Source organism: Rhipicephalus sanguineus, chromosome 3 (assembly GCF_013339695.2).
Source record: "Rhipicephalus sanguineus isolate Rsan-2018 chromosome 3, BIME_Rsan_1.4, whole genome shotgun sequence".
Taxonomy (NCBI): Eukaryota; Metazoa; Arthropoda; class Arachnida; order Ixodida; family Ixodidae; genus Rhipicephalus; species Rhipicephalus sanguineus.
Window position 1 is genome coordinate 92,097,627 of NC_051178.1, and position 8,611 is coordinate 92,106,237.

An 8,611-nucleotide genomic window follows, 5' to 3' on the forward strand; every position below is an offset into this window, starting at 1 on the left:
TGCCGTTCTTCGCGTGACATTACAATTTGTTGCTGTAGCATTTCGCCTTTGGGGCGAAAGAACGCGCAACAAACGCTCCACTACGTCTGTGAAGACACGTTTCACTTTCGTGTTATACAGATTGCTATGACGGAGGGATCAGCCATGTTTTTTCTTTGGCCCTGCAAAGTTCGCGTTACATTCAATTTCGCTTGCCTAATACTGCCGCTCTCACACTATGATGCTGTGTATGTCAGATACTGGATTCTAAGTGTTCTCCTCTTCTTTTGTTTCCGTTTTACCTTCTTTGCAGAAACAAGGTGCCTTATGCGTTTATTCTGAAGTATTACTGCCGCTCAAGAAGCTCCTTTCCTGTGTGCACTATTCCATCATCCATGATGATTTCTTCTGCTGTTACCTTTCAAAGAACACCGCGGAAGTCTCCCCCTCATCAAAAAAAGGTAAGAGCTCTGTCTTGCTTTCTTCGGGCTCGCTCTTTATGCGTAAACGTCGTCTTTCTTTTGCTGACGCTGCATTGTATGAGCAGAAATATTCAAATCAATATCCACTTCTCGGCTGAATCACTTCCACCCCCGTTACTCTTTCAAGTCAAAGAAATCTGCTCAATGAGTGCTTCCCCCCTTTGGGTAAGCGCTGAAAAATCTCCACTTTAACTTCAGCCCAGTACCATTGGGAAAAGATTTGGTGCAGCCGCATTAGCCTTGTAACGTATGAGGAAAAACGGCCCCAGAATGATATCTATTGCAGTGTATAGTGGGGAAGACTTCGCTAATAAGAATGAGAGCCGTGAGCACTGACGTGAAGGTGTGCATAACAGTTGGCAACAACTTTTGTCGCTGTATTGCTTTATCGAAGATGTTCTTCTAATTGTCATAGAATTCTAATTGTCATAGAATGTCATAGAAAAAGGCAGAAAAGCAACAAGCCACATTTTTGCGAAGTACAGTCCTAGTTGCAACTCTTAATCTGGTCTCTATGATTGTGATGGAGCTAGAAAATATAAGCACACTTTCGTGCATTTCAGGTAGAGGACAAAACTGAATGTGCAGCTTGTTGAATTATACACTGTAACAAGTGTAACCTGTAATTCCTAACGAGCTAAGTTCAAATTCAATGTATTCATTGCATTATTAGCCAAATGTCGGACAACACAGTAATATTCATTTATTTATCAGTATTGTATTGGAACGTTTAACTGGGCAAGTTGGTGCGATTCCATCTTGAATGAATAAAACGCGCGAAAGAACGAGGAAGAACAAAAGAATCGACAGAAAACGCCGTTGTCGTTTTTATTTATTTATTAGTCCCGGCAAGCTACTAATCGCCGCTCACAAAGATTGATTCTGAAAACGACGAAAGCTTACGTAGTGTTCAGCGTTCAATTTTGCCCACAGAAGCAACAAACTCATGGTGCCAAACGAGATAATGACAAAACGGAGCGATGAAAATAAGTGCTTTCATGAAAGAAATTAAGTCAATACTTGTGTGCAAACACTATGCTACCTGCAAAGTAGCCGCTGAAATCTCAGAAGATCATGTATGGGATTTTGGTGTTTCGCCTCTCCCGTCTATTGAGCCCGTGTATTCTCAATGTGGTTTTACAATAAGCTGTACACCATACAAAGCATAAACATGCGTGAACTTTGGCGACCTGCTAAACCATATTGACTAATTAAGTGCGATGTTGGACTAATGGTTGCATAGCTGAGGATATTTTTAGCGCGAAATGTCAGTGGAAGATGGAAGCTTTTGGTGCATTAATCTAATTAACTCCTTATTTCTCATACCACAAACGTTAAAAGCTGGTTCATAATAAATTTGCAACACAGCTATATGTGGGTGCGACAAAAGCCAATGCTTCTCTTAATTCTACTGCGTGTTTTCCATTTTTGTCCTGCGTGTACGCATGTGGTTTTCTGATGTGGTACTAAAACATGTTGACAATTTTTCACATAAGCTTATAAAACAAAACTTGACGTGGCCGTTCTGAATAATCTTAGCGTTTAGTCATCAACAAGCGATCTCAGAACCTGTTAATCTGAAAGAGACGTGAGCTTCAAGCCGGAAGTCCACTGGTTGTCCTATACTTGAACTCTAACTTTGAATTTTATTTCCAACACAAAAAAGTTGGACGGTCCACCAGGCAAACAAGCTGTCGAAAAACCGCTTGAAGGGACTGACGACCGATGTTTCTGGAACCATTGTTCTTACGGCGCAACGAAGAGCTCCCCTCAATAGTTGCTAAACCTGCAGCGGTTGAGTCCAAATGCGCGTGGATATTTTTAAAAGAAGAACTTATTTTTCGTCCTGAGAAGCCATGCAAAAAGTACGAATGTCTCCTCCAGCAACGCTCAGAATTGATAGCAATTCCGATAGCCCTCCTCGCAAGCACTTCATTACGCTCAGCGTTCTGCTTTCACAGAAGGGAGGGCGACTGTGGTTATAACCACCGTGATTTTGACATTTTCAGCCGTCTTCGAATATAAAAAGCAGGTAGAATAACCTTGCCGGGCGCTAGTCATCACGAGAAGTCCCTCTACCGCCTCGCAAGACAGGCGCTCCTTCTCCAGCTCGTCGGCAGGTGTCGCTAGTCTCTCAACTAGCAACTTTCATGCTGCCGCTCTTGAATATAGTATCACATGTCAAGCCAAGGTGGTGCCACTGTTCCGGTCACTACAAACCAAGGCGTATCTGCACAAGTTAGAAAATTTTATAATACAAAAAAGTGTACTCCATTTAAACTCTAATACTGAGACCATTAACAGCGTGCACCAGTAAAAGCTCACCTGAATGGACTTTCTTGCGGCTTGGCTTTTTTTTTTTTTTGCCGCGTGGGGCACCTGAAGAGATTTTTCACGGTTTTAGTGAAGAAATAAAAAAAAGATAAACTCGCGTCTAATAATAAAAACGGGGCTCGTTTTAGCCAACGCGATGAGTAATGTTTCCATTAGTACTTTCAGCGGTTGTCTTTCCCTTTACTTAATCCTCTCGGTTTTTCAAGAGCCCGCATGAGTGGTTTTCGCAAGTTGTGCCACAAACATTTCTTGGTTCTTCTTTATTCAAAACAATTAAAAGAGGCGATAGTCTTATCTGAGATGGCAAAAGTAGACGTGAGCAAAACTGACATGAAAAATGTACTAAGGAGTTCTAAAATGATATAATACATATACTGTATATTATTATTATTATTATTATTATTATTATTATTATTATTATTATTATTATTATTATTATTATTATTATTATTATTATTATTATTATTATTATGTCTCGAACTACCGCCCTATTTCCCTTCTTTGTGCCGCATCCAAAATCTTTGAGCTTGCTCTTCACAAAATATTGTCTTTTGATGTAAAAAATTCATTGATTGTGAATCAGCATGGGTTTCTCGCTGGCCGCTCAACTGTCACTAATCTTGCCAGTTTCATGATGCAAGTCTCCACGCCTATTTCGCAGAGAGGACAGGTTGACGCTATTTACTGTGACCTTAGCAAGCTTTTGATGTTGTCAGCCATTCGCTGCTTGTGGATAAACTTGCACACTTTGATGTTGATTCTTCAATTGTGAATCTCCTCCATAGCTATCTTCTTGATAGATGATGTTTACGTTGCCGTTAATGGCCAAACGTCCTCTTTGTATAAGCTACTAGTGTGGTTCCTCAAGGGTCGGTACTGGGCCCACTCCTCTTTTTAATTTATGTTAATGATGTTTATTCTGTCAATCGGAATTCTTCTTACCTTTTGTATGCCGATGACATAAAGATATTTAAGGAAATTCATTCAGTTATCGATTGTCGCTTGCTGAAATCTGATTTGTGTTCTTTTTCTGAATGGTGCAGGAGCAATAACCTCTCCCTAATATTTCAAAAACCAAGGTAATGAGTTTCACTCGAAAAACATCTAGTGTGCCATTTTTTTATTCTGTCAATTCTGTGTCGTTGTGTAAAGTATGTGAGATCAATGATCTAGGTGTTCTTTTTGATAGCACCTTACACTTTTCTGCTCACGCTAAGCGTGTTGCTTTGCGGGGTCTTAGCACCCTAGGCTGTGTTTGCAGAATGTCTAGAGAATTCCGTTCTCCTGTGCCCTTCCGAAAATTGTACACCGCGCTATGTCTTCCTCAACTATAGTATGCATCTGTGATCTGGAATGGCATTCCTAATTCCAGCAGCAACGCCATTGAGCGAGTCCAGAAAAAATTCCTAAGCATTTATAACCATCGTTTCGCTAGAAATGACTCTGGATCTCGTTCTAACGCTGCTGGATTATTATCATTGCGACCACTTTGCTGCCGACGAAATCGCGCTGATCTGTTATTTCTTTACAAGCTTGTGCATGGTATCATATCCTGCCCTGTACGGCTCAACTGTCTTAATTTCCGAATTCCACTTAAGCTGACCAGAGAGTATAGACCTTTTCATGTAACCGCCTGCCTCTGTGAACATTCGACTATTGGCAGGATACAACGTCTTTACACTGCTTACTTTTTGGAGCTCGATGTTTTTCACAGCTCCCAGTCGTTGTTGTGCTCCGAGCTTTGCACTGTACTTACATAGCCTTGTACACTGTTGATATTTTTTTTCTGCCTGCGCATAGTTGTATATGTGCAATTTTGTAACGTTTTTTATCCCTGATATTTTATTATGAATGTTTCCTTTGTTTTTTGTTTTTTTTCTGTTTTTGTTTTTTTCGTGCGCCAGTACAAAGACCTTACGGTTGTTCCTGGGCACATTAAATAAACGTTTGATTGATTGATTGATTGATTGATTGATTATTATATCGTATATACGCACCAAATTATATTATTTTTAAAACTATCATACAGTGTCAAAATTATAAGCAGCAATTTTCTCTTGTTTTTTGTCTTACCAGCGTTCTCATATGAAAAGGAATACGCGTTGCTTTGAAACACTACCACACAAGGGTTGAGGCATTGCCTAGTCTCTCGCAATTGTAGTGAGCCTCCGACACATGCCTCTACTTCTTTTCTTAGTGTCAACAAAGCAGCAGTCGTTCAGATACAATGTAGATTAAGAATATATGTTACCGGCGCTGAAAATGTCAAGGCTACCATTTGATAAATTGATGCTTTCTACTGTGCAATTTGTTTTAGTCAATAATAATAACTATAGCGTATTTTCATTGCAGATCTACGAAGAAGGCATCTTGCATGGCATATCTACGGACGACAATTGTAAACAAGCATCTGCTTTGAAGTGCTCATCTGTGCGCAGTGAACTAGCGATTCAAATCGACTAATGGAGTGCCGAACCACTGCGGTGACAGACGTTCCTTTTTTTGGAGCTTCATCAACAGAACTGAAACGAGCTCCAGGAAAGTGTTGCCGTGTGTGTGGATTAGGAAACGAGGACAGCTACGTAAAAAAAAAAAACTATGACAAAAAAAAACACCTTCGTAAGGTGCCCGCACTTTGTTTCACAACTGTTCCCTTTCCCCTTCTGTAGAGCGCGTCATGAAAGAAAGAATAGGCAGCAAAAAAATCACCGAAAAGTTCCCTGTGAGATTGTGTTTAACATGTGAATTTATGTTTGGAAATTTTAAGTTCATAGACAACACGCGTTTGTTCAATAACATTTTAGTGACATGCGCAATTTCCCCATCTCATCGCGTTTTTGGCGTCGAATTTTGTTTTGGGTATATTGTATATATGTTTCCGTGCATACCTGGACGCAATTACCGAACTGACTACCGGTGCTGTATAGACGTAGGTAGAACTTTGTGTGTGTGTTTTTTCTAGTGTCAGCGGACTAGACTTCATCTTCTTCACTAATCAATAGGATGTTCATCAGACAGTCTCTATCACCGGCCCTACGCAACGGTACATAATATATAACTTAATTTATGCATGCAAATTTCCGTTTATAAACAAAGAAGGTGAACCTCCTTATGCGAAGCTAACTTTACAAACAATATAAACTATCTTATGATGCGCGCTCTGTTGTAAGTATTGCTGTTTTAAAAGATTATAATGAATTAAAATTAAAAGATTTGTTTCTGCTGGTGATACTTTTAATTATTTGACCATACACATGCATCACGTGGTTTTCAACTTTTATTTCTTGAAGCAAGACGGAAAGACGAGCTAGTTGGTGATTTATGATATTTATAAAATACAAGCGCTAAGAGGAGAGGAACAAGAAAGGGTACAACGCCCCTTCGAGACTTACATGCATCTTGGAGACATAAATTAAAAATAATAAATTTGTATGCTACTCACCATTCTATTCAAGCATGCTCATAAAGTAATACATGTCAGTCTCTTCTCTGCTTGAGCTTGTCCGGAGACATAACTGGTATATATATATATATATATATATATATATATATATATATATATATATATATATATATATATATATATATATATTGTTGCAGTCAAGCTCTTATTTCAGATACAAGTGCGAGAAAAGAACGTGTTCGCATTTTTGAGAAGTTGTCCTACGCACAAAATGATTTTTTATAATTTCATTTGTAGTTGAAAATGTTCTAAATAGGAGTTTTTGCATAATACTCGGTAACGAATACATAATGTAGACAATGAGTGAATAAGATAGGCACAATGAATTGCAGAAAACTGCAATGAAGAGTATAAGGGGTTGCAGTCGCCTTCACGTACTTTACTTAACGATAACTTTTACTCAGAGGCAATGGTCTTGAATTTCACAAGACTTCATTCGACAATACTGCTGTCGTATTTCCGTGACGGATATACGTCATGAAAGTCTTGGTGGAGTCCGGCATAAAACACTTTCGTGTAAAAAAGTACTTACAATGATGACTTTACGCCGTTGTCTGTAAACGCAAGTAGTTGGGGCATTAAGTTATATAGCCGTGTATTTCAACAGCAAGAAAAAAATAAATAAACAAATTCACCGACGATTACGTTACTGCCTAATGCGAATTCTGAGCGCAGCTTCGTGCTGGGGCACGGCCAACTGTGTTTGAAGTTTTGGCTTTCCGCAAGGTATCGACTACGCCATAAATCATAATTTTTATGAAGTATGACAGCACCCACAACTCTATTATTCGTTTTTCCGCGGATAAGCGAGGTACCCGACACGCAACTGTAAAGTATTATGTGCCCTTTGTTGATGCTGTATGTCTGATGACAATGAAGAATTCTGGCTGAGCACTTTGCAATGGGTGGAAAGCATTAAACCAAACACTGTTTGCGCAATTAGCATTGTGCGATGACTGATTGTTATTTGAGTCTTCAGCCACGCTATGTTGCACAGGTTAATGCGATTCGTTGTCTGGTATGACGCCTGTGTAGGGTCCTTTTGCAAACGAGTTTGAAGCAACAGCGTGACTCTGTGGCAGAATATTCGACTGTCACGCAGACGGCCTGGGTTCAAATCCCACTTCCAAATTCCATGTCTGTCGGTTACGCCACCGACGGCAACGCCGCTCGACGCAGGAACGGGCGCTTAAGAGCTGCGCTCTAAAAGGCATGCTGTCTTGAGCGCCATTTTTCGACTAAACTTAGCCGACGCCATATCGTGCATTGCTGCGTGACTTCCCAACAGGCCACCTTATGACTATTCACAGGTATTCGTTTGTAACGGTGCCTTTTAAAAAATACTTTCAAAAGGCAGTACTATTGCAGCGGGAAAAAACTTCATTTCCGTAACGAAATCGTAATAAGTGACAGCGCGTATCTTGCTGCGCGCGTGCTTATGCAGCTTGCTTATAGATAACCGTCAGCAGCAGCCTCCTTTTGGGCGGGGACAAGTGATAGGAAGTAATGCATGCGCTGACGGCCAGTTGAATTCATTATATGCTAACAGTAGCTTCGCTCAAGTCTTGAGAATTTGCCGAATATGCAATCCTTGCCATCGTTGTAGGCTCCTCTTTTTTGATTTTTTCCAACACTTTCCAACTGTTTTTTTGTTTTTTTTATTACTTATTACACTGCCAAGCAGAAAGCATTAACGGGAGGTTTCCTTTGGCATTGAAGCTTGTTCGTTAATAAATATCATTTTTGAGCGCTTATATAGAAATAGAAATGAAAGCACGCCCGGCTCTTTCCTACATTAACATAAAAATGTAGATTCCGCTTAGCACGACGCTTTCTTGTGAACTATCATTTCTAGTTATAAGCGCAAGCTAATGCAAATATAACCGACGAAACCAACAACACAAAAAAGACATCGAAGGCTGAAAGGTGAACGCTGATTCACAAATCTTTCTGTCGTTACAATATGATGTTCAAACAAGTAGCCAAACTATCGATCTTAATGGAGCAAACGAGTGATCTGAAGAAGTTGCTCAGAACATTGTGTTCCAGGCAGTGCGAAGCAACTTTTTTTTGCGCATATACTACCGCGAAAATTACTCTACTAAGTGACGCTTGGGCTTTGTAGATGGCACCAAGAAATTTGTATATTCTGACACGAAGGTGGCACTAAGGAACGTCTTCGCCAAATTAACACACCTCGATAACGCAACGAACAGCCGGGATTGAGGCGGCCAGAATTCTTTGTTCGGAGCATGCGCTTGCATGTTGTTAAAGCACGTGCCCCTGCCAAACACATCCACCCTTACTCCCCCTCTTTTCTTGCATACAGCCGCGCTCAGTATGACTTGTACCA

The 8,611-nt window shown here is 40.2% G+C and overlaps 1 protein-coding gene across 1 annotated transcript in view; it reads left to right on the plus strand.

The window, feature by feature from the left end:
- Positions 1 to 6,011, plus strand: part of LOC119386845 (hemicentin-1) — a 139,497-nt gene extending 133,486 nt beyond the window's left edge. Inside the window, exons 10-11 of the mRNA XM_037654113.2 lie at positions 293 to 440; positions 5,148 to 6,011. The gene's annotated coding sequence lies outside the window, so the exon portion shown is untranslated. The remainder of the gene's footprint in view (positions 1 to 292; positions 441 to 5,147) is intronic.
- The last annotated feature ends 2,600 nt before the right edge of the window (positions 6,012 to 8,611 follow it).